Source organism: Giraffa tippelskirchi, chromosome 4 (assembly GCF_054371585.1).
Source record: "Giraffa tippelskirchi isolate mGirTip1 chromosome 4, T2T-mGirTip1v1.2.pri, whole genome shotgun sequence".
Taxonomy (NCBI): domain Eukaryota; kingdom Metazoa; phylum Chordata; class Mammalia; order Artiodactyla; family Giraffidae; genus Giraffa; species Giraffa tippelskirchi.
Window position 1 is genome coordinate 14250189 of NC_137278.1, and position 25545 is coordinate 14275733.

A 25545-nucleotide genomic window follows, 5' to 3' on the forward strand; every position below is an offset into this window, starting at 1 on the left:
ATCATACCACCTGGTATAGCTGCTGGCTCAGAGCAAAGGAAATATGGAATGAGTAGGGGAAGAAGGAAGTTACAAGTATCAACTACAGGCTCATGACCAGAGAGAAGAGAGGACTAATATCTAAATATTATTTTCTTCTTTGCTTAATGTATTTCTATAAATCTGTGTGCTTATGTATTTGTGTATATACAAACTAATTTTTTCTTCCTTTGCACTGTAAGAATTAATGGCAGTGGTTAACTTTACAGTTTCATCTTTAGCTTACAGGATCTTCAATATTCATATTGAATATGAAAGGATATTCAATAACTAAAGTTGAGGAGTAACTGACATCACCCAAATATCACTAAAATAACATTTGTGATCTTTTCTTTTTTGTGGAAAAGATGAGAGTGCCTATTTCTACAAAGGACAGTTGTATTTTGTTAAAGAAAAGTTGAAGTTTGTTATTGCTGTACCAGAAGTTGAAATAGATGTAGAAAGTTGTGCATGGATATTGAGTAGGCAAAGTGACGAGCTATCCCAGTTATTACACCATCGTCTCTCAGTCCAAACCCACACTTTAATACTCTGCTTTGTGATGCTAGGGTTGGGACTGTGAGAACTATACTTCTGCTTTGCCAGTTGATTTTCTGATTCTGCAAGGCAGAGGAGGGAGAAAGGATGCAGTCTTTTCCGACAAGTGGTTAACAATTATAGTATTGAGCTTTGGGTTGGGAAATACTCCTAGAACCAGCCTCATCGTGCCTAATCAAAGATATCATCAATTGTCAGCCTCAGGCGCTGTCTCAGGTCTCGGGGTACTCTTCTTCAAGCTCCTTTTGTCCCTACAGTCCCCGGAGCGACAGCTTCATCATATAGTTCCTAGCTGTGGGTTAGCTCAGTATCCCCTTTTTTTCTTTTTCAGTTCTCCAAAACCACTTCAGTTTAGTTCAGTCACTCAGTCGTGTCAGACTCTTTGTGACCGCATGGACTGCAGCACACCAGGCTTCCCTGTCCATCACAAACTCCTGGAGCTTACTCAAACTCATGTCCATCAAGTTGGTGATGCCATCCAACCATCTCATCCTGTTGTCCCCTTCTCCTCCTGCCTTCAATCTTTCCCAGCATCAGGGTCTTTTCTAATGAGTCAGTTCTTCACATCAGGTGGCCAAAACTACTTAACCAATTCCTTATATTAAATTCTCTCTGTTGAAATTCCAGGTGTGTTTTCTGTTGTTGTGAATATATCCTGACTGATACAGTTACCCTGCCAAGTAAATAACCATTACCACCTGAAGGGCTAGCATATCCCTGCCTGGAGAATCCCATGGACAGAGAAGCCTGGTGGGCTACGTCCCACAGGGTCAGAAAGATTCAGACACGACTGAATGACTTAGCATGCACACATATATCTTTCAAAGAAGGTATCTATTACCTTCCAGAGAAGTGTGGTTAATTTAACAAACACTTAAAATAGTGTTTGTATATTAAAATGATATTATATGGTGCAAGTCTTCATAAAATATCAGTAAATAGTTAACGAGCATTATCATATCCACAATCAGAATGTTAATATTACCTACTTCCCTTTGGCCATAAAACCCAAGTGTTGGTAAGCAAATAGTAGTGAACTGAGATCAAGCACTGGAACCCAAGTGTGAGTGCGTGTGGGCACCTGATACCCACACTTTAATAACCAGGTCTAGACTGTGAAGTTCAGTGTGAGAGAAACACTCTGGAGCTGACATTTGCAGGCTGACGAGGTCAAGTCCATGCAGCATCACAGGACAGTCATGCAGTGCTTGTTGTCATCTTCTGGCAGCCTGGGGATGCAACGCTCAGGTTCAAATGTTAGTGAATCTTCTACACTGACAATGCTCAAAGCCGAGACTGGTTTGTTGATGGAAGGTCTTGACCCGCTTTGGAACCAGGACACTCACTGGGGAGCCAGAGAAGTGCCTTTTGCCAAGCAGGCGTGTCGTTTTCTACCTGAGGAAGGATTGCCTCTGAATTGGTCGTTGCGATCGTCAATTAGACCCAGTCTCATTTATCCAAGGTGACCTTTGGAGGCTGTGTTTCATGTGTTGGATGATCCGTTACAGTGGCATTAAAACAGCTGGATTGGTTATGGCAGGTGTGCAGGAAAATATTATTTCTCAAAACACCACAGAGTAGTAAGTGCAATGTTCCTCAGCCTTATTTTCCAAAAATGCTTTTAATAGGAGGGCTTCCTTCATAGCTCAGTAGGTAAAGAATCTGCCTGCCATGCAGGAGACCCAGGTTTGATTCCTGGGTCGGGAAGATCCCCTGGAAAAGGAAATGGCAACCCACTCCAGTATTCTTGCCTGGAGAATCCCATGGACAGAGGGGCCTGGTGGGCTACATTCCATGGGGCGCAAAGAGTCGGACACGACTGAATGACTAACGCTTTCACTTTGGGGCTTCCCTGATAGCTCTGCTGGTAAAGAATCCACCTTCAATGCAGGAGACCCCAGTTCAATTCCTGGGTCGGGAAGATCCCCTGGAGAAGGGAAAGGCTGCCCACTCCAGTGTTCTGGCCTATACGGTCCATGGAATTCTCTGGGCTGGTTGATGGCAGCTCTGCAGGATAATATTATTTCTCAAAACACCACAGAGTAATAAACTCAGTTTGCCTCAGGTTTGTTTTCCAAAAATAGTTTTAATAGGAAGAAAGACAAAGGAAGTTGAAAGCGGAAATTTGTAAATATTTTGTTGTTTTTCTGGGCTGGGTCTGCGATTGAGTTAGGGTCTACGGAGCATGTCATGGTATGGAGACCAGATTGGAGCGTGGATGGTGGATTAGCTAGAAGTCTATTTCAAGGCCTGTTTCTTGAATGGGGTGACCGTCCTGTGGTTCTGCAGGGGCTCCTGTTTCTAGTGTCAGGAAACCACCCCGTAGTGTAAATAGGGCGTGTGTCCGCCTTCACCTGCCGCCCCGCTGCCCTGGGAACTCCTGGGGTGACGGCAGCAGGTGTCAGACCTCGATGGGTGTGCTTTGCTCTGTGCATTCTCTATCCTCTCTGCTTTTGTGCCCCTGTAATGAGGGTGGGTGATATTTTCTTGTCACTGTCCTTTGAGCGCTATTCCAGAGATAATAAGCTCAATATATGGTGTCTTTTTCTTAGAGGCCAAAGATGGAAGTGCTTGTGACAAGGAGATGTGAGTCATGCCAGGAAGAACCAAGCAAGTTTTCTAAATCCCAGCCTCCAGCTGCCTCCAAGACAACAACATCATATACCATTTTCTGTTTCTAAAACCAATTCTGCCAAGCCCTTGCTTCCTATACTTATGAACACAATTTCAGCTTGCAGGAAAGCCTCCTAAAATAGAAAGATTTTGCGTGGTGCCTATATGTGGCTGAAGGACTATTTTCACACTTTAATTTCCACAAGGAAGAAATCCCTAGTAGTTTGCATAATACACCAATAGCGCCATATATAAGTGGTACAAGGTAGTTGTTTTTAGTTTGACATTTCCTTAAGTGACATAGAGAACTCATGAGAAGTATCTATTTATATAGTTTTGCCTGTATTCACTTCCAAATACTTCAGTAAAGAAGGAATAAAGGAGAGCTAAAAAAGATGGTTTGTATGTAAAGATGGGGTAGACTTGGAACGGTGCTCAGAATTAGTTCATCTCACACTGTGATCTGGTTATGCTTTGTTATTACTGTTTATAGTTTTTTTTTTTTATTTTTTTAGAAATATGAGTTCCCCTTAGTTGTAACCTGACACACCTGCCAGGCATTATTGTTTTTAATTAGAGGTGTTCCATCCTGCCCTGAGGTTCCAGGGGGTATCGTTCGGTGGTTGTTGCTGAAGCACTTTTTCAGAGGCTGTCAGGAGTGTCTCTAGAGCCCCAGTGACCCCTGCAGACCTGCCCCTCGCCCCAGGCAGGCCCTCCTTGGATGCCCTCCTCTCCCAGGCGCATGGTCCCTTCATTTGGGAAGAGAACCACTTCCCTTCCTGCCGAGGGGCTGCCCCTGGTGTTCCTCAGAGGAGGGAGAGGAGTATTTTTGCCACTTTACAGAAGAGAAATGTAGGCGACAGCATGATCCAGATGGTGCAAGAAGGTGGGGGGGATCTCTTGGAGGTACCTGGGTCCTCTCCCACAAATCACCCGAGGAGCGTGTACTTTCCCTGGTTCTTCTCAAAATAACTGATTAGATGGACTGTACGCATCCATCCTAACAGGCTTTTTATTCTTTGTTTGTACCTGAGGAGGATCCCAAGGTGAAAGACACTCATCAACAGGACAACGTTTCACCCAAAACACAGGATTCTGTGTTTTATGCCAAAGAAGGAAAAAAGAAACCAAAGGCAGAACCTTTAATCCAGAGTGGGGCAGGTAAGGTGAAATTCTGTGTGGCTACTGGCAATTCAGAATGCTGCCAGGTTGAGAATGTGCTTTTCCAGACCAATATCATCCTGCAGAGACGTGTCTGACAATGATCTGATTTAAAATCCTGACTGTCTACAAACAATAAATGCTGGAGAGGGTGTGGAGAAAAGGGAACCCTCTTACACTGTTGGTGGGAATGCAAACTAGTACAGCCACTATGGAGAACAGTGTGGAGACTCCTTAAAAAACTGGAAATAGAACTGCCAAATGACCCAGCAATCCCACTGCTGGGCATTCACACCGAGGAAACCAGGATTGAAACAGACACGTGCACCCCAATGTTCATCACAGCACTGTTTACAATAGACAGGATGTGGAAGCAACCTAGATGTCCATCGCAGACGAATGGATAAGAAAGCTGTGGTACATATACACAATGGAATATTACTCAGCCATTAAAAAGAATGCATTTGAATCAGTTCTAATGAGGTGGATGAAACTGGAGCCTATTATACAGAGTGAAGTAAGTCAGAGAGAAAAACACCAACACAGTATACTAACGTATATATATCGAATTTAGAAAGATGGTAATGATGACCCTATATGTGAGACAGTGAAAGAGATACAGATGTATAGAACAATCTTTTGGACTCTGTGGGAGAAGGTGAGGGTGGGACGATTTGAGAGAATAGCATTGAAACATGTATATTATCATACGTGAAACAGATTGCCAGCCCAGGTTCGATGCATGAGACAGGGTGCTCAGGGCTGGTGCACTGGGATGACCCTGAGGGATGGGATGAGGAGGGAGATGGGAGGGGGTTCAGGATGGGGAACACATGTACACCCAGGGCTGATTCATGTCAATGTATGGCAAAAACCACCACAATATTGTAAAGTAATTAGCCTCCAATTAAAATAAATAAATTAATTAATAAAGAATAATAAAATAAAATCCTGACTGTAACAGTCTAATTTATTAATGCATTGGTTATCGTGTAGGGCTGTGGTGAGGGGAGTAAAAAAACAAAATTCCATAGCTGAGGACAGTGGGCTTCTCCTGTTAGGAAGCCCGAGGTGAACACAGGACTTCGAACTCATTCTGTTGTCTCTCTGGACGTCAGGATGGGCATGTTTTCCCTGAAGGGCCATTGACACAGAAAACAACCAAGAAGCATGTCAACCTTTTGAAGGAAATGTGAGCGTAAAAGCCATCTGAACTCTTTGGAGTATGAGAGACTTTTAAAAGACAGAAATTTCAGAAATGATTTTAAAAGGAGATGATTTAAAATATACTCCTTCGAGTCCCACTCCTATTTTTAGTGCTATTGTTACAACTACTACCCCTAGGACTATTGTTATCACTATTAATATTATTAGTACTACTGTTACCACTATTGTTAGTGCTACTATTAGTATGACTGTTACTGTTAGCACTACTGTTCTATTACTGGTGCTATCGTTACTACTACTATTGGCCTGTTACTACTATTATTAGTATTACTGTTACTGTTAGCACTGCTGGTACTACCATTATTAGTGCTACTGTTACCACCATTGTTAGCACTACTGTTACTAGTATCATTACTGCTACTCTTACTACTATTATTAGTATTACTGTTACTACCACTGTTAGTACCACTATTATTAGTGCTACTGTTACTACTGTTGTTAGCACTAGTGCTATAACTATTACTGGTATTACTGTTACTATTACTGTTAGCACTACTGTTACTATTATTATTAGTGCTAGTGTTACCACTACTATTAATACTATCGTTACTACTATTACTGGTGATACTGTTATCACTACAGTTAGTGCTACTGTTACTATTATTATTAAGACTACTGTTATTACTGTTGTTAGCACTACTGTTACTGTTATTATTAGTGCTGTTGTTACTACTATTATTAGTATTACTATTACTGTTAGCACTATTGTTACTAGTATTATTCATGCTACTGTTGCTACCGTTATTAGCTCTGGCAGGGGTCCAGGCTCTGAAGAAGGTGCTTCTGTGGCTGTGTTCCCTGTAGGTGTGATGGATACCTAGTCCTGTGGCTAGCTGTGGAGAGAGAGGAGAACAGCTGGAGGGGGGGATCCCCTTGCCTTCTCTGCAGCATCTGACAAGCTTGGAAGTCCTTTCTCTTAAAGCTGTCCTCTCCCTCGGCTCTCAGTACCACACAAAATGACTTCAGTTTTCTCCTCTTTGCTTGCTGCTTCTTAGCTTCCTGTGTTTGCTTCAAGCTATAGAGTTGGCTGTTTCCTTGACGTTTTTCTCTGGTTGTTCCCCACACCGTGCTCCCCATCCCGGGACAAAGCATCGTCCTGCTGTGCACCAGGCTCTGGTCTGGACACACGGGGGTGTTCAGACATGTTCCTTCCATCCACGGAGCTTGCGGCCTGGTGGGCCAGGCAGATGCATGAGCACTGAGGTCATACTGATCTGAACCACCCTCTGGGGCTATCACTGAGCCTGTTGCACCTTTATGACCTGAAATTCTGTAATATATTAAGAGCAGTAGAAAATTTAACCACCGAGTAAAGTGTCTTTCTTTGGAAGACACACTCTGTGGGAGCGGCCCAGGGGACCGGGCGCGCAGTGTGCCCTCCCTCTGGGAGGAGTGTGGTGTCCTAGGACTCACACTCCGGCTGTCTCCCTGCTGGACCCGGGACCTGGGCACACTCTGTACTGCAGGGGCCCCTCTGGGTTTGTTTGAGGACTTCCTTGCGTGTTAATATCAAAGGCACAGATAGAGGAACCTCTGGGACGCAGTGAGTCCTGCCCCTTTCCTCTCCTCTTCGGTCCCTCATCCTCCAGCCTGGGGCATGGAGGTGGCTCTTCTAGGGCCAGGGAATGGAAAGAGCAAGAATGGACCCATGCGGGTGAGGAGGTCCAGGACTCTTGACCAAGGAATGGGATGATGGGCTGCGACTTCAGTCTCCCATTTTGGTTCATGAGCCCATCAGCGGCCACATCTGTGTCCTTTCGGATGTTGAAGGAACTGCTTGGCCCACTTTCTTTTTGCTGTCACCTGTTGCTTTTGATTAGGATGAGAATAAACTTTTCAAGAATCTTGAGATTTTATAAGCATTTAACACATCCAGTTGTAATGCTAATTACATGATTTTATCTGCCAATTAAGTTGAGTGACTCAAGTGTACAGCTTCAACCACTATCTAGTTAAACCCAGTTCTTGAATATGTTTTGAAGGAGTACATCTGCGTGTCCTTAAAATATGATGTTGATGTCTGGTGGTTGCTTTGCATTAATTTCTAACTGAATGAGCTGGATACACACTTGTTGAAAGCTCACTATATTTGTCTCTGGCCTGAGTCCCATGAGCGCTGAGACACAGGGATGACCCGGACTCCCAGGGTTCGGGACCTTTGTGGACACAGTGCAGATGTTGAGGGACACCAAGCCCAGCACCTGGGCTAAAGCAGACTCAAGGGCAGTGGGGAAATGGAGGTGGGGTGCAAGGCCTGCGGTCCCTGGACCAGGCTGCCTGACAATGACACAGGAGGCTCTGAGAATGCTGAGCTGTAACTCTGGTTTGGGTCAGAAAAGGTACAATGCACGTCAGCTTGAAAACACTGTCTGTGTTATTTTCCTGCCGATGGTGATGTGTTTACAGCCCGACTTCTAACCAGGAAACCCAAGGAGCCCCGGAAGTCAAGGAGGCCCCAGTTGTGCACGTGGAAGTGCCTGTGGACAAGGTGGGTGGCCCCTCACCCTGCCTGCACGCATCCTCGGCCCCTCCAGAAAGCTCTCCCTGGCCCCTCTAGAATGTTCTTTGCCCCCTGCAGTTAACATCCTTCAGATCCTGTGCCTCACATTTTCCTGCCTGTCTTCCCCCTACAAGACACTCCTGCTACCAGGACCCCTCTGATCAATCATCTAGGTTTGTGACTGCATACTTGGCCTTGTCATTTTTCTGGTTCCTGTCTTTTCCCCCGCTAAACTGCAAGCTCCACAGCAATGGGATGGTCTGTGTTGCTTATTTGTGTAGCCCCTGTTCCCAGCAGAGGGCCTGGCAGGTAAGAGGCTCCTAGGAATCACTGGCAGAAAGACGGGATGAATGATGTCTTCAGACCCCGTGGTCGGGAACCAGGCATCTGTTCCTTCTTAGCTTCTTGCTCTCCGGCCTCAGCCTCCTGTCCCTGTGCTGAGATGATGTCACCGAGCCAGTCCGCATGGGCACTGAGACATGGAAGTGTCCCGTCCAGGGCTTGGCGCGCCGTGGACCCTAACTCACCGTTCCCATCCTCCCGGCTTCACGGAGGAGGGAGGTGAAGCCCTGTGTGTCCCCCAGAGGAGAGGAGGGGACAGATGAGCTGGCCGAGGGGCTGACCTCGAGGCCGGTCACCTGCACAGGAACAGAAGCAAAGGGCTGCGCCTCCGGGGTCAGCTGGCAGGAGCTGTCCGGCCCTCGGGGCTCAGCACTAACTAACATCCGTCTGGTCACTTGTCCCCTCACTTTAAGTCAGGTGTGGCTTCCTGACCTGCTGTCACCGATGACGAGTGCCATGTCCAGGCAGAGGCCGTGAGGGCCAGTGTGGACTTGACCACGTGCCCTTTCTGCCTCTGAGGTTGTGGGAGCACCAGGGGTTAGAGTCTCCTGACTGGCTGATTTTAGGAGGCCCTCCTCTGCCCCAGGAGCCCCCAAGGGAGTCTTTGATTTTGACCCCAGAATGCACGATTTTCCCAGGGCGGAGAGAGGCCCCAGGGCACCAACTGCTGCAGCTTGTTGCCTTTTGCCAACAAGCCGTGACCACCAGGAAGTTACCCATACAGAGTAGTGTTCCCACGGTCATGCAGGGAGCAGGGCCAGACAGTCTCTTGGACCCGGAGAAGAATGCTGTTCGGGGACGTCATGGGTATGCTGGGAATTGCAGAGGGTTTGCAGTGATCAGTCTCTCCTTTTTACCTAAAAGGGTTTTGAAGTGTCTCTTAACATTTTTCCCAGCAATTTTATTACAGAGGTTGGCATTTGTTGGCACAGCCAAAGGTAAAAACGCAGAGCAGATGCCATCCTGGGTGTGAAGAAACCTCTTTGGGAGAAAGGGTGGCTTTCGTCTCTGTCCGTAAAAATGTCAGGAGATCACAGGGCTTCACCCGCTCTTTGCAGCTTGGAAGGACTGTGATGCAGGTTGACTGCGACTAAATCCAGCATGTAGTGTATTTTCTCCCCAGGAACCAGCCAAGATCATCAAAGACACTGAAGAGACAAACAGAAACATATCTGATTTTGAAAGCAACAGGATGAGTTAATTCTACTTTCATTTTGTGCTGCCCAGCTTGAGTCTACGGCACCTCTTCATCCTTGTAACCTGCTGAGTGGAGCTCCCGTTGGATGGGACAAGGGTTGGAGAGCCAAGTCACCCTAGGATAGAATTGTTGGACCAGAGTGTGTGTCTTCCGGGCAGGCTGTACTCACCTCAGGTCTCTTGTGTGTCGGAAATTGCAGGCGTAGTTTTCATGGTTCAACACTAACTCTAATTACCCTTTGCTGTATTTCCAGTCACAGACTGAAAAGCTTTTTCCCCAACAACTTTCAAGATATATTTTTAGAAGGGGAGAAAGGAGAGGGGCACCTTGGCAGCAGATGTGGGGGAGGCTCCGTTGTTCTGAGTACCCTGGGTGTTGGTTTCATGGGGTGGCAGTGTGGTGTAAACCACAAGTCTTGGCTGAGGTTGCATGTGGCACAGACTCTGTAGATGGCAGTGTGAGCTGGCTCAGAATGCACTGTGAGGTTTGGGTTTTCTCTCTTTCCCGTCCAGATGCTTTAGATGTGCCATCCATGAGATTATGTGACTAATCTGTATGAAATATGTGTACTGGGAAAACAAAATTGATGCTCTTCTATTTTAACTTTTTTAATTGAGAGATATTTGACAACTAAAAGCTGTCTATTTTTAAGGTGCACAACTTGATATACGTACTGATTGTGAAATAATCACTATAATCCAGCTGATTAACAGAGACGTGTGTGTGTGTGGTGAGAACATTCAAGGCAAAATTCACTTTAAATGTACAGTTCATGGAGCTAAGAAACAGATTTTGGGAATTTGTTTTAAAAATTCTGTAGATTTTTTTTTTTCAAGGTGGTTTCTTGTTTTTAAATTCTTGGTCCCAGGCAGGAGGTTGTGTAACACACGTAGGATATCGAGTCCGAGTGTGTTCTGATGACAGAATGTAAAACAATCTGCAGTGTGATGGCCTTGCAGATGATCGTCTCCTCCTCTGAAACTTGCCCCGCAGTGTCCAGGCTCCATGCGTGGGAAGAGGGAGCCGTGACTCCAGAGGTGGGGGACTGCAGGATGCTGGAGCTGGAGTTGGCCCATGGTTCTGGCGCATCTTGGAAACGGGCATTTGTGGGAAAGGATGTGGGTCCTCAGGGAGCTGGTTCAGGTTTTTCAACCTGAGCAAGTTTATGATCTGAAACAGATGGCTAGAGGGAATAATCTTTCAAATGATCCTTTTGCCTTCCTTACAGTCTTAACTATTTCTGACCAGGAGGCAGCATTCAGGAAAAGACATGCTGTGTCCAGACGGTTAGGGAAGCCTTTCAAATGCAGATGGGGGGTGTTTACAAGGATCCTCATGGTGGGTGACAAGTATAAGGCTCTGTCTGGGGTGGGAGGGCATCGGTCCCAGGGCACTGGGTGACCAGGGGCCAAAGGTCTCCTGCTTGTGTTGGGGCCCTGGAAGAATGGGCAGTTAGGATTCAGTAGCGGAGTAATGGAATACTGTGGTTTAACAGAAACACAGCATCAGTGTTTCATCTGCATTGAGTTTATACCGTCACCTGGAGGTTTGCACACTGTAGGAATTCATCTCTGCCTTACTGACTTGTTCTGTAGATACATCTCCTCGGGCCTCTGGGGGCATCTTGTGTATTAGCAGCTGACTTCAGTCAGGAGACAATTTCTTATCATGTATCAAAGTGACTTTCTCAATGCCAGCAATATCACTGGAATAATGGTAAACACAAGCATCTTGTTTGTACATATCTGGCCTAAGGACCTGAACTTTGGGGCAGGAAGGTGATAAGGAGTGTCCGAGCCTCCTTCTCTTGCCCAAACAGGATGACTTAAGTCGGGCTCGGGCAAAAGGGCTGGATGAGGCCGACACATCTTCACCGAGCTCTGCTCGGGGGCTGGGCACAGTGCTGGCCCCTGACACTCGCATCCCAGCTCACCCACACATTGCTCTTCCAGGTGGTGTCAGCCCCCCTTTATAGACTCAAAACCAGTGAGATGGAGAGATGTGAGTGAGTCTACCATGCTGGCAGTCAGGAAGCAGGGTCCTGGGCTCTGAACCCAGTTTCAAACGATCTACAGTCAGTGTTTCCTCCTCCCCAGGGAGTGGGCTGGCTGCATATCACTCCTTGCAGGGAAACTCTCCACACTGGGCTTCCAGGACGGGTGCTCGGTGGGGCTGGGTGCTGGCTTACGTGTGTGCGAGGCTGTTGGATGTTTCAGTCCTGTCAGTGAACACGACTCATCTCGGCTCCAGCACAAGACAAAAACCCCCGTGGTGTGAAATGCCTCTGAAGTTGAAGGTTGTCAGCCCTAAAACCTAGCCCATGTTCTTATGGGATCACAAGGAAGGCAAGCATTGTATAAGCATTGAAGTAGCTAGTAACACTAATGAAAAGAAATAATACTCTACACTTCCTGACCAATAGGCTGCATGATCTAGCTGCTCTCAGTGGACTAGGGTTTCTCTTGGCATTGCATTTGTCTGTTCATTTGAAAAATCGATCTTGTGATGTTTATTCGACCTTGGATATATAGGTTTCTTAGGTATGTGGTTTCTGGCTTGATCACCCTCTCCAAACTGATTGTGAAATCCTGAGGGGCTGATTTGTATCCTTTATGGTGTCTAGGACAGTGTCTTATACACAGTAGGTGCTTCATAAATTCTATGGAATTGCTTCGCGTTGCCTGTGACTCAGTCGCTTAAACTAAAGTGTGTGATCTTGGGATAAAATGGTAATGACTGTGCTAAGCTGTAGGATAGCATATTGTTATGAACAAAACACAAGAAAAGGTACGACCAACCTAGACAGCATATTAAAAAGCAGAGACATTACTTTACCAACAAAGGTCCATCTAGTCAAAGCTATGGTTTTTCCAGTAGTCATGTATGGATGTGAGAGTTGGACTATAAAGAAAGCTGAGCACCGAAGAATGGATGCTTTTGAACTGTGGTATTGGAGAAGACTCTTGAGAGTCCCTTGGACTGCCACGAGATACAACCAGTCCATCCTAAAGGAAATCAGTCCTGAATATTCATTGGAAGGACTGATGTTGAAGCTGAAACTCTAGCACTTTGGCCACCTGATGCAAAGAACTGACTCATTGGAAAAGACCCTGATGCTGGGAAAGATTGAAGGCAGGAGGAGAAGGGGACAACAGAGGATGAGACGATTGGATGGCATCACTGACTCAATGGACGTGAGTTTGAGTCAATTCCGGAAGTTGGTGATGGACAAGGAAGCCTGGTGTGCTGCAGTCCATGTGGTTGCAAAGAGTCGGACACGACTGAGCGACTGAACTGAACTGATGAACAGTGTTTAGAAATACATATTATATTTCTGATATTGGATCACAAGGGTTTCTGTTTCATTTTGTTGAAAATTGTTAGGATAAAGCATATTTATATATAGCATGAGACTTGCTGTTTTGACTGTTTGTTTTAGTGTGCTTAGTTCATCATACCATTGAGTTCAGGGATGTGAAGCACGTTTGTAGTGCTGCACAGCTGCATCCTCAGGATGCTTTAAATGTGTTAGTTACAGTCAGGACAACTTTGCCCACATCTGACACTTCAAAAATATTTTCCTTCTTAAAAAGGTGGAATCTTATCAATGTTAATTAGCTAATTTGGAAAACTCTTCTGTGAGTTTATAAAGATGACATGTGAACTTTCCCCCTGTATCCATTTCAAACTGCGTTCCTGACATTTGTTTTTAATTAAATTGGGTGCTTGAGAACTGTCAGAATCGAGGTGGGCTGCCATCTCTCCAGTCCTGCTCATGCCTGATTTGTTTGGGTGCATCCATTGTAAGGTACTTCATGTGCAAGCAGCACTTCTTCATGAGTGCTGCCTGCTAAGCTTGTAAAACATTTGGGAGTTTGTAAAAAGTTTGTCTTAAAGTTTAGAAAAGATTCAGTCCCTTTCCAAAGGAATGTGAAGATGAAGTCACAGACCATGCGTTTAAGGCTCTCCAGCCTGGCAGGAATTCTGCGCCCTGGGAAGAGTTCAGAGTGATCTGCAGGCAGGTTTGCATGGGAGTTGTCCAGCCTCTGGGACTATAAGCCTTAATATCTAATTCTGAGTTATGGGTTATCAACCTTTTAATCGATATTTTTGAGTTTTTCCTGCCTTCAAAAAGGTTATGCATTTAAAAATGTCCTGGATAATTTTGTGTATTCATGGAGTGGGGAAGGAGAGTGGTGCTCTCCGTGGAGGTTATTCTGGCACTTTCTACCACCTTTTGGCCGCTTGATGCGAAGAGCCAACTCATTGGAAAAGACTCTGATGCTGGGAAAGATTGAAGGCAGGAGAAGAAAAGAATGACAGAGGACGAGATGGTTGGATGGCATCACCAACTTGATGGACACGAGTTTGAGCAAGCTCTGGGAGTTGATGAAGGACAGGGAATCCTGGCGTGCTGCAGTCCATGGGGTCGCAAAGAGCCAGACAAATTGTATCTGAACAACACAATGAACTGAACAACAACCTCATCACTGCCATTTCAAGTTTCTTCCGCCCTCCAAGGCTCCTTACTAAAACCAACATCCTCATTAACTTTTCTGGATCCTTCACCAAGAGGTGGTAGCTCTTCCTCCGTGACACCCAGTCGTGTTTTGTTTGTATTTCTGACACATCTGAATCACACGTTGGCTGTTCTTAGAGTTATTTGTGTGCTTCTCCTGTGTCCTCTGACAGAGTAAGTTTTGTGAAGGAAGAGTTTGTTTTACTATATTCTTAACAACTCTCACATTACCCGGCATGCAGGAGTAACTGGCCTTGAATCTGGTCAAGAACTTTGAGCACAGTAGATGCGTATTGTGTAGTTGGCCTAGAGGCAGGGCTGTGGCAAAGCTGGGGCTGAGAAGTGATTCCCAACAGAGAGAACTGAAAATGAAGCTGGATATTCAGTGAGCCTCCAGAGACTGTGTCTTAAGAAGTCATCAAAGCCTTGACCTTTCTCTCCGTGAAAATTAAATTCTTGTTGGAAAATACCATAAAGTCAAAAGTCAGCCAAAATATGGAAGAAACTATCTGCAAGGCAAATTTTCTTAATTTACAAAGAGTTCATTAAGTCATTAATATAATCCCATAAAAGAAAAGATGTAAGAAAATATATCCACATTATTCTTATTTAAGGAAATACAAACAAGAAATGGTGAGTTTATTTTAAAAATCAGGTTGACAGTGTCCAGGGCTGGGATGATGCAGGGAGGATGAAATGCTTCTTAACAGGGTCAAAGGTAAATGGTGCAGCCTTTTGGGAAGGGAATTTTGCTCTTCCTATGAAAATTAAATCTGCACATGTTTTTAAACCATCATTTCCATAGCTAGGAATATCCAACAAATATGCTCATAAATAACAAGAAATAGAAACAAATGAGATATTCATCCTTTGGGGTTGGTTGATTAATTTATGCTTCATCCATACAATGGAAAACACTGCAGCTGTAAAAACAATAAGATAGACACATGTGTACTGAGGTTGGGGGCTTCAGAATTTTATATTAAGTGAAAAAAATAAAGGTGCAACTGAGCATATAATATTCTGTATTTTGTGTAAAAATATGTAACAAAATGCACACAAAAATGAAGAGTTTAGAGTGGGGAAGGGATAGTGCTTGACCAAATGGAAGGGAAAGATGACTCCAGCAGTGGTAGCCCGGATGGTCAAGGCTTAGACCCAACTCCTGAGAGAGATTTATAACAGGAAAGAATTTGACCCAACCAGGAAGATGAGAGGAGTTTGGGAGATTAAGGATGTATTTGACAATATCCTTCTTGCAGATAGTTGATTGCTATATTTATTTTTTTAGTAATAGGGAAAAGAAGATGAAAAGCTTTATGAAGATAATGCAAGGAAGGTTTGTATCAACAGATTCTGTAGCTTTGTGTTTCCTATTCTGAAGACAGACCTAACAAGATGATCGAAGCATTCCCAAACCTTGTCAGGTGCTTGTTAGAAATATAGCATCTCCATCTCCATCATACACCATAGCTCTGGTCCCTAGAGGCAGAAAACCAAGTCAGAGGAAAGGAAATGTTAAGACTTTTCAAGCAGGTGGATGGACCCAGTGTAAAAGCAGATGAAAAACAAGGGAGGGAAGATTCCTTTAGGGTCAGGTATCAGGAGATTCCTCCCCCCAACCCTGAGTTATCTCCCTTCAGGCACCCAGAGACACCCATCTGGGTTGTCCAGGGAGCCAGGAATGCTCCATGCTGTCAGGCTCAGGATGAACGTGTCCACAGGCTGAGGGCATCAGGGGAGGATGGGCTCCCAAATCCACAAGGCTCACAGACCCTGGGAAGGCAGGGCTCTGGCCGTGCAGCTGGCCCCGTGTGGCAGGCGATGGCGCGTCCGGATCCGTGGTGTTACTCTCCTGTAGCTGTGTCCTAGGTAGCATCAAGGTCTCCTCGTTATTTGTTAAATGTTTTACGTGATCATAATGATTTTTGTCTGATTACATAATTTATTTACTTATTCCTAAGTTCACTTAGACTCCTCATCACTCCATAAAAAGACACCTGAGCCATAAATAGTAATACTTTGGGCCATAAATACTAATGTTTGGGAAGGTACCTAATCAAAACCAGCACCTGGAAGCCATCTGAACTTTGACATCAGATCAGCTCATCCATCACTCATTCCGTGTGACCTTAGGAAGACCCCTTGACATTTCAGAGTCTCAGTTTCCTCTGCTGCAAGTATGTCGTTCAGTAGTTTATCACCAAATTAACCTCTGGGATTAGTGAATATGTGGATAAAATATGCTCGATGATACGCTTTTTATTTGTATGAGTAGAAACAGGGAATTGTAGGAGAATCCTGACAGCCTCAGGGAGAAGGCGCACGTGAGCTACAGTTCCATGTGTGAATGTATTTCTACATGCAGCCGAGTTAGAGAGTACCAGATCTCAGTTTTAGTGCTTCTATCAATCTGCAAGTGTCCTTTGTTAAGTAATTTTACCTCTCTGAACCTCATTCATTCCATCAATGATTATTGTACATTTACAAGTTTACTTTCCTTGAAAGAATCAATTGAGACAGTGGATTTGAAAGTTCTCGAAAAGTATATTTATGTTTAAAAACGATGTTTATGTGATTTACATTGAAGCTAAATAATGAAAGCACATGTTTTCCAGTTGGAAAGTGGGGACTGGGTTTTCCCTCTCTTAGCTCTCTCGTTAAAAGCAATGTGATCAGTTTTATCTGTCATTCTGTCCTTTGGAATGTCCTTAGGAAGGACCCCTCAGCAACCAGCCTGTGCTGAAAAGATCACAGTGTGTGTGTTCCCCCGATGTCCCTGAAAATTGAAGTCATGTCCACTTGGCTTTCAGTGTCCGGTGATTCTCTGGGAAATTTACCATTTGTTTGATGTAGGTGTTACTTGCTCTTTTAATCAGAATGTTTAACCAAACACAGTGGATGAAGAATGCAGACCTTGAACACATATAAACTGTGTCGTGAACAAAATTTCACTACCCTGAGCCCCAGCTTCTTTGTTTGTAAAGCTGGGAATTTCTAACCTGTGAAGTCAGTATGGAGATCAGAATTATTTTTAAAAAGCCTTACACAGTGGATTGAGAGTTAATTATAGCAGTTATTACTGTTATTCTCCAGTCTCATTGTGGTTTCTAGCACAGGTTTCAAGTCCGTGGAAGTGGGAATTTGACTTTATATTTTCATTTTTGTCAGCATCAGGCACATACAATGCCTTACTCATAGTTAGCATTAAATGTATTTTTAAATTGAATCTTCTTCTATGCTATCTCATGTTTTAAAATTAAGAATACTTTACCAAACTATAAAGAGTTCAGTGTTCTTGTAGAATTATTAGCAGATACAAATAAGAAAAAAGTGAAAACATTGAATTCCTGTTTAGAATCTGTTTTCACTTTTGTGTATATTCTTAAGGCTATTTTCTATTTATTTTTTTATGTAGCATATTAAAGGAACAATGACTCTGTTAATAATAGAAAAGTCTATTTTAACAAGTACTATGAATCAATATTGAGGATATTATCAGCATTTACTTTTTTTTCTCAATATACTTCAGAATGGTGGTTTTATTTATTTGAAACAAATGTAAACATTTTGATCAAAGCTGCCATTCACATAAAAAGAACACCCTGCCCCCACAAAAATGACATATCAATCAGGTGCTTGTATGAAATTCTTTCAGAGCAACATTAGTTTCACTTCTTGGGTATCATCTTGGGTGTCATCTGTTTTGATCAGTTAATTTCATGCCAGCAGTTTTACTTCTCTTTTACTGGAATGAATATTCTATTGATTTCTCATTGGATATATTTTTGTGATTACAATGAAATATTGAGAGTCTTAGGGAAGTACAGTTGACCCTTGAACTGCAGGGGCCTATTTATATGCATGTCTGTTCAATAGTAAATATTGCCCCACTGCTCGAGCCCTATGGTTGTTTGCAGCTGTGGGTGTGGACCCTCGGATGGAGAGGGACCCTGTATGTGGAGGGTCAACTACTAGTTATGCTCGCATTTTTATCTGCATCAGAATTGGCCCCCCGAGCCCCACTCCAAGGGTCAACTACAAATGGATAGAATAGTTTATCCAGTAATACATTAAAAAATGGAAACTAAAGTTTAAAACCTTAAGTAGATGTGAAATTACTCTATTTCTGTCCTATATCGGCTGATAATAACTGAAACCAAACACCAGCAAAGGACAATTGGACACCCTGGTGTTGAAGTTGGTGGTCTGGTTTTATTTCTGCTTTGTAGGACATGATCAGAACACATGACCACTCTTGACTGACAGGCATCCAGACTGGCTGCCACAGTGACAGGTTCTAGCTGCAAAGCGTGTAAGAAGATAAAACGATAATTGTGAAGAGTTTTCCAAAGGCTTCAAAAATCAAGTATACTTTGATAATATGTACTGTAGCCTACCAGGCTCCTCTGTCCATGGAATTTTCCAGGCAAGAGTACTGGAGTGGGTTGCCATTTCCTTCTCCAAATAAGTGTGCTGTCATAAAACACTTCCTAGATAAGATTTTTAACATATATATTCATTGATTTATGAGACATTTTATCACCTTATAGAGGTGCATTTTGTATGTTTTATGACAATGTTATGTATGCAGGCTTCCCTGGTAGCTCAGCTGGTAAAGAATCCACTTGCAATGCAGGAGACCTCCATTGGATCCCTGGGTTGGGAAGATCCCCTGGAAAGGGGAACGGCTACCTACTCCAGTATTCTGACCTAGAGAATTCCACGGACTGTATAGTCCATGGAGTTGCAAAGAGTTGGACACGACTGAGTGACTTTCACTTTCACTAGGTATGATTAGATCAAGTTAAAGTCACTTCAAATGTGTGTTAAAGGCAAGGCTGGACCAGACCTCAAAAACTCTGGAACATTAAGTGCTGTCAATGTGATGGAAAAATAGCAGATTTTGTCTGACTTTAAAGCATTTATAATTTAGCCCATTGGAAATGCAAGAGAGAAACAGTACCCAGCAACACATAAATAGAGCTCACGTCTGTTTAAATTTATTCCTTGGGACATTACGTAAACTTAAAAATAATGTATACTTGGGTGTTGCTTGTTCTGTTAAAATCTTTATGTTTATAAGTTGAAACATTTAGAACACAAGCCTAAATTGAGAATCTGCTGTCTGATTTGACAATAGAATACTGAGGGTCATTTTGTCTGTAGGTTATTGCCCTAGGCTGGAATTAATGTAAGCCCTTCAAGGGCAAGGCTCTTCTGCACATGCAATAGATTTCAGAGTTTAATCTTCTTGTCCAAGAATGTTCTGTTAATAGTGCTGTTAATAGTGTTCTATTAATAGTGTTGAACTAGAAGCAGTGCCCAGGTGAGAAAAAGGGGCATCTTCAGATGGCCTGGCCGTGCCGTTAGTGAGCATGCGGTGTCAGCCTCGTGGAGGACGCTGGTGGTGGCTTCCCTCCCCGCGTCCTCTCTTCCTTTTAGTGGAGGGCGCAACCCCATCCTTCCCCTGAAGAAGTGTAACTTCTAAGTTTCCCCTTCGGCCCTGATCTCCCATTTTTTCCCTAAAGCTGTGTCTCTAATCAATTCATGAGTTACCTCTTCCAAGAAACTCATCAATTACTTTTCCCGGTCATTTCTGAACACCCTTTTCTTTTGGCAATTATGCATGCTATTTTAATCTTGTCATTTTTTTTTTTTTCTGATTACCTCCAAGTTATTGTGTGTGCTTTCAAGGTTTTCAGCAGCTCTCTCTCGCGTGCCAGCTTCTATTTTTCCTGCGAGGTGGCAGTTCCTTCTGTTGGGCCGTGACTTCTGCTCAGTCTTCTTCTCTGCCAGGGAGCATGAGTTGTTAAAACAACTCTTAACTGAACAAGCGTGGGCCTCCTAGAACTAAAATCTGAGATGAGAAAGATCGGGTGCTCTCCTAGCTTTTAGTTTTCAGTGTTTACCTGTGGTTGAAAAAAATGAAAACTTCAAACCATTCTGACTCTGGGTGGAGTCATAATAACAAGAAAATTGGAATAAAAATAGAACACTGTAGGTAATTTTGGTGCAGTAGAGAACAGAAATTATCTATCATTGATGAATGTTGCATGCTTATTTGTTTAAAAAAGTTATGTTCTGTCTTGCATTTTGGTGTTCTTGTTATTATGACTCCACAGTAAATAATGTGGATCAAAACCTCCTAGAATGAGGGGTTTTGAAAGAAATGTTGTGTGTGTCTCTGCTTCACGTGGGCTGTGTATTGGTGCACCTCATCGCAGATGAGATCAGATCAGAAAAGTGACTTGATATGTTTCTAACTGTAAAATGAGTGATAAGACAGCAAAACCTTAAAAAAATCAAGTAGCGGTTTCTCTCAATTGACAAAAATCACATATAAGTGATTTAATACACTTAACAAGTGCTGGGCTCAGAATGTGAGGCATTTCCCATTGCCTGCAGCTACTGATGAAAACACCGTTTAAGCATCTTGCTGAAGTAAAATGCACACCGCATCCAAAACAGTAATTTACTCTTGTTGTCTGCTTTATCAGGCAATCAGCAGAGGGGTTTCATTTAATTCCCTTTGCCAGAAATGCCAATAAAGCTGGGGAGTTTTTGATCTCTCATTGTCTCTGACTCAGGATTTTTGTGACCAAATGAAAGCTACATCGATTCTTTAATTGAGTTTTTAAATTCATTGCCTGCCCAGTATCTTTACCAATTTTTCCCTTTTATTATTTTGATACCACTTTGTCACTACAGCTGAGTGTTTTATTCCTTCCCTAAGAGGCAAGGTTAATACTGAGCAGCAGTGGAGTTTCAAAGGCGAAGTGTAAGTCATCAGTGCTAAGTGGGCTTCGGTGAACTAAAAGTTTTAGAGAATTATACAGCTTCAGAAAAATAAAGCTTGGATTCCTCTATACATAGGAGATTCCTTTGGATTCAAGCAGAAAGAGAAATGTTCACTGCTGAATAAAAGAGAGGCTTTATCTTCATCACAGCTGCAGGCATATATTCTGTGAAATGCTTTGTATTAATGAAGCAGAGGTGTTGAATTGATGTTTGATAATAGAACATACACAGATGAACCGATCTGTTTTTTCGTATGGTGGGCTCCATCCAAACACTTTTGTTGAATTTATGCCAGTGTTAAAAATCATGGTTAGAGACCTGACTTAATTTTAATTATGAAAATTATTAGTATACTGTCCATCTACAATGTTTTTGTAAGGGACCAGACAACCTAGGGTTTAGACCTGTGTAATGTAGACAGAGCCATACATATAATTTTTGGAAGCAAAAAGTAACCTTGAAAATTTTCATTTCTGGGAAAGCTTTATTGGCCACCTGTACCATCCACATTCTGGAGAGACACTTTTAGGTGAATTCAGAACTTAGCTACTAGAAATTAATAGCCATATTTTGGAAGAAAAAATATCTTTTCCATGAGTAGTTTTAGTGGGAAGAAAATCAGAAACTTGAAGAGGAGAGGGGCTGGAACATCCACAGGAACATTGAATTGACAAATGAGATTGTTTGGGGCCCCCTGTCTTGATTCCACATATTTTCTGTGGCCCTGGCAGCTCTTCCCTGAGAGCTAAGGTGAGAAATACTCAAAGCTGAGGTCTACTGTTGAGTTCACAGAGTTACTATCCACAAGACTGTGTAATAGTGGTTCAAGTCAAGGCGTGTTTCTTATTTATTCTTCTTCAGGGTTTGTCTATATTGGTATTTGAAGGAGAGGAATCCATGGCAGGGCAAAAATAAGTTCTATAAGTAAAAGTCACATTTCTCCTTGTGAATAGAATGAGCAGGAAGAGACAGGCTTTTTTGGAAGTTGTAAAATATCAGAAAACAGGTTTCCACCTTACACGCCATGATGCACCTCAAGAATCAGCACTACAAGCATAGAGCATGTATGCATGTCAGCAATCTCTGTGTGGTCTGGGTGCAGTGAAATGCCCCCTGAGCATCCTTCCCTTCCATTCTCAGTGTTGGAAGCCCGTGTGACATTCAGTGTTCTCTGTCAGCACCGTCCAAACACGCATCACAAAGTCTACACACTCGTACCTGGTAAATAAACCCACATTAGACCAGCCACTGACTCCCCGTTCCAGCCGTCTGTCCATGGAATATATTGGGTCTAAAGACCCTGATGCTGGGAAAGATTGAAGGTGGCAGGAGAAGGGGACGACAGAGGATGAGATGGTTGGATGGCATCCCCAACTCGATGGACATGAGTTTGAGTAAGCTCCGGGAGTTGGTGATGGACAGGGAGGCCTGGCGTGCTGCAGTCCATGGGGTCGCAAAGAGTTGGACACAACTGAGTGACTGAACTGAACTGTTGGGATCTTCAAATGCTGGTTGAGAAGCTCCCTCCTCCACAATGATTGTTCTCCAGTCTTTCTTTCTACTGAGGAGGAAATAGAAACATCTCTTTGCTTCTTTCAATACCATAATGTTTGGTAATTTCCCTATCACAGTAGAAGCATTTTAAAGCAATTTCAAATCTCCAGTGAGGAAGTACCGTACTTTCAGTGTCTATTCAGGTGTAAGAAAGAGACTCTGCAGCATTCAGACACAGGAAGATGCTCTAAGATGCAGACTTGTCACCTGATTCCTAAATCACTGCTCTGTTAATTCTGGCGCAGAGACTGCAGGCTTGGGGAGGGAGAGCCAGTGAATGGGAAGGGAGTTAGGATTGTATTGTTTTTAAATGTATTTATTTATTCATCTGTGTCAGATCTTTGTGGCTTCTCAGATGGCACCTGTGACAAAGAACCTGCCTGCCAATGCAGAAGATATAAGAGATGTGGGTTCAATCCCTGATTCAGGAAAACTCCCTGGAGAAGGAAATGGCAACCCACTTCAGTGTTCTTGACTGGAGAATCCCATGGACAGAGGAGCCTGGTGGGCTACAGTTCCTGGAGTTGTAGATCGGACATGACTGAAGAGACAGCACGCACGCACATCGGGTCTTATTTGTGGCACTAGGGATCTTTATTGCATCATGTAGGATCTTTGTTGTGGTGCATGGGTTCTCTAGTTGTGACGTCTGGGCTCTGGAGCATGAGAGCTTAGTAGCTGTAGCGTGCAGATTGCGGCATGTGGGATCTTAGTTCCTTGACCAGGGATTGAACCCACATTCCTTGAATTGGAAGGCAGATTCTTAATCACTAGACAACCAGGGAAGTGCTTAGGACCGTGTTTTTAATGCAAAGTTTCTCTTCTTGCTTGCTGTGTATAAGAATATGTGATCAAAAATAAAGAATCAGATTAAAAAAAGTAACAAAAAGCTATCTTGATCGGTGAAGCTGGTGGCTTCTTTTTCCTAATTCTAGTTCAGAAATTCTCCTTGCAAATGGTGAGCTTGAAAGTTGTGACTGAGTTTATTTTCAGTCTTGAAGGTTTGATGTGTAGAGTGATAATGGACTCAGGGCACCACTATTTAAGTTAATGCACAAGCATCTATTGTTTATAATATGCTGGGTGAATTAAATAGTACTCTATCAAATTTTGATTTGATTTGATACTTTAGGGAGGTGCTTCTCAAACTTATTTTCAGGACCCCTTTACATACTTCAATAGTTGTGGACTGCAAAGACCTGTGTTTACATGGGTTATATCTGTCAGTAGTTTACTGTATTGCAGTCCCACCAACAGTGTGTGAGGGTTCTCTTTTCTCTAGTTCAGTTCAGTTCAGTCGCTCAGTTGTGTCTGACTCTCTGCAACCCCATGAACTGCAGCACGCCAGGCCTCTCTGTCCATCACCAACTCCCGGAGTCTACCCAAACCCATGTCCATCAAGTCAGCGATGTCATCCAACCATCTCATCCTCTGTCGTCCCCTTCTCCTCTGGCCACCAGTCCTACCCAGCATTAGGGCCTTTTCCAATGAGTCAACTCTTCTCATGAGGTGGCCAAAGTATTGGAGTTTCAGCTTCAACATCAGTCCTTCCAATGAACACCCAGGATTGATCTCCTCTAGGATGGATTGATTGGATCTCCTTGCTGTCCAAGGGACTCTCAAGAGTCTTCTACAACATCACAGTTCAAAAGCATCAGTTCTGCGGCGCTCAGCTTTCCTAACCGTCCAACTCTCACATCCATACATGACCACTGGAAAAACCATAGCCTTAACTAGACGGACTTTTGTTGGTAAAGTAATGTCTCTGCTTTTAAATATGCTATCTAGGTTGGCCATAACCCTCCTTCCAAGGAGTAAGCGTCTTTTAATTTCATGGCTGCAATCACCATCAGCAGTGATTTTGGAGCCCAAAAAAATAAAGTCTGACACTGTTTCCACTGTTTCCCCATTTATTTCCCATGAAGTGATGGGACCAGATGCCATGATCTTAGTTTTCTGAACGTTGAGCTTCAAGCCAACTTTTTCACTCTCCTCTTTCACTTTCATCAAGAGGCTCTTCAGTTCCTCTTCACTTTCTGCCATAAGGGTGGCGTCATCTGCATATCTGAGGTTATTGATATTTCTCCCGGCAATCTTGATTCCAGCTTTTCTCTAGAGCCTTACCAAAATTTGTTATTTATTGTCTTTTTGATGTTAGCCATGCTGACAACTGTGAGGTGACATTTCACTGTGATTTTGATTTTCATTTCCCTGGTGATTAGTAATGCTGAGCATCTTTTCATGTGTCTGTTGGCAGTTGCTCCTATTTTGACCATTGGTGTTCTTTCAGCTTGGCTCCTGTTTTCCTTTGACGTGTCCCTTTGATGAGTTTTGTTGTTTTAAGAACTCTCTTTGTTTCTATTACTGCAGGTGTCTCCTTGCTCATCTTGTGTTGTCTGCCTTGGAATCCGTTTATCTAAGGAGCCCTGGTTGTATGCCCTTACGCTTGGCGGGACTCACTGAAACTCCTGGGTGAAATCCACATGCCCCTCTGTCGTGGTCTCTTCCTCCTGTGCTCAGCTCTAGGGAAGCTGGCACTCTGTCCTTTCTCTCCTGGAGGAGTCTGTCTGTCCTGAGATTCCAGCCTGGTTGTTGCCCTGTGATCCCACCTCTCTGATGGGTTCACGGTTGTAATTCTGTGGATGATCTGACTTTTTCTTGTTGTTAGGATGGGAGCAATTCTCTTTGCAGCTCCTTACATCCCAAGGTGAAGCTGGGCCATTATAATGTGGGAAATGTTTAAGAGGACAGGATGGTCATGGAGCACTTAGAGTTAACATTTGGGAATCAGTGTGACCTGGGTCCATAGGTCCTGGGCTCTGGTTTGGAGTGCAACAGAGAAGGACTGGACCCTGAAAGCTGGACTAAGGGAACTTATCTGGTCTAGGGTGACCTGTGGGCTTCCTTGATCTTGGTCTGGGCTCCCAGGCCAGGCCAGAGTAAGGCCGGCCCATGGTGGACCATGGAGAGGTGGGCAGCCTTCCAGCACAGGCTATGTGGTTTGGCATGTCACTGTTTTAAGTGTGTGACAACCTCTGGTGGCCTGACCTCTGT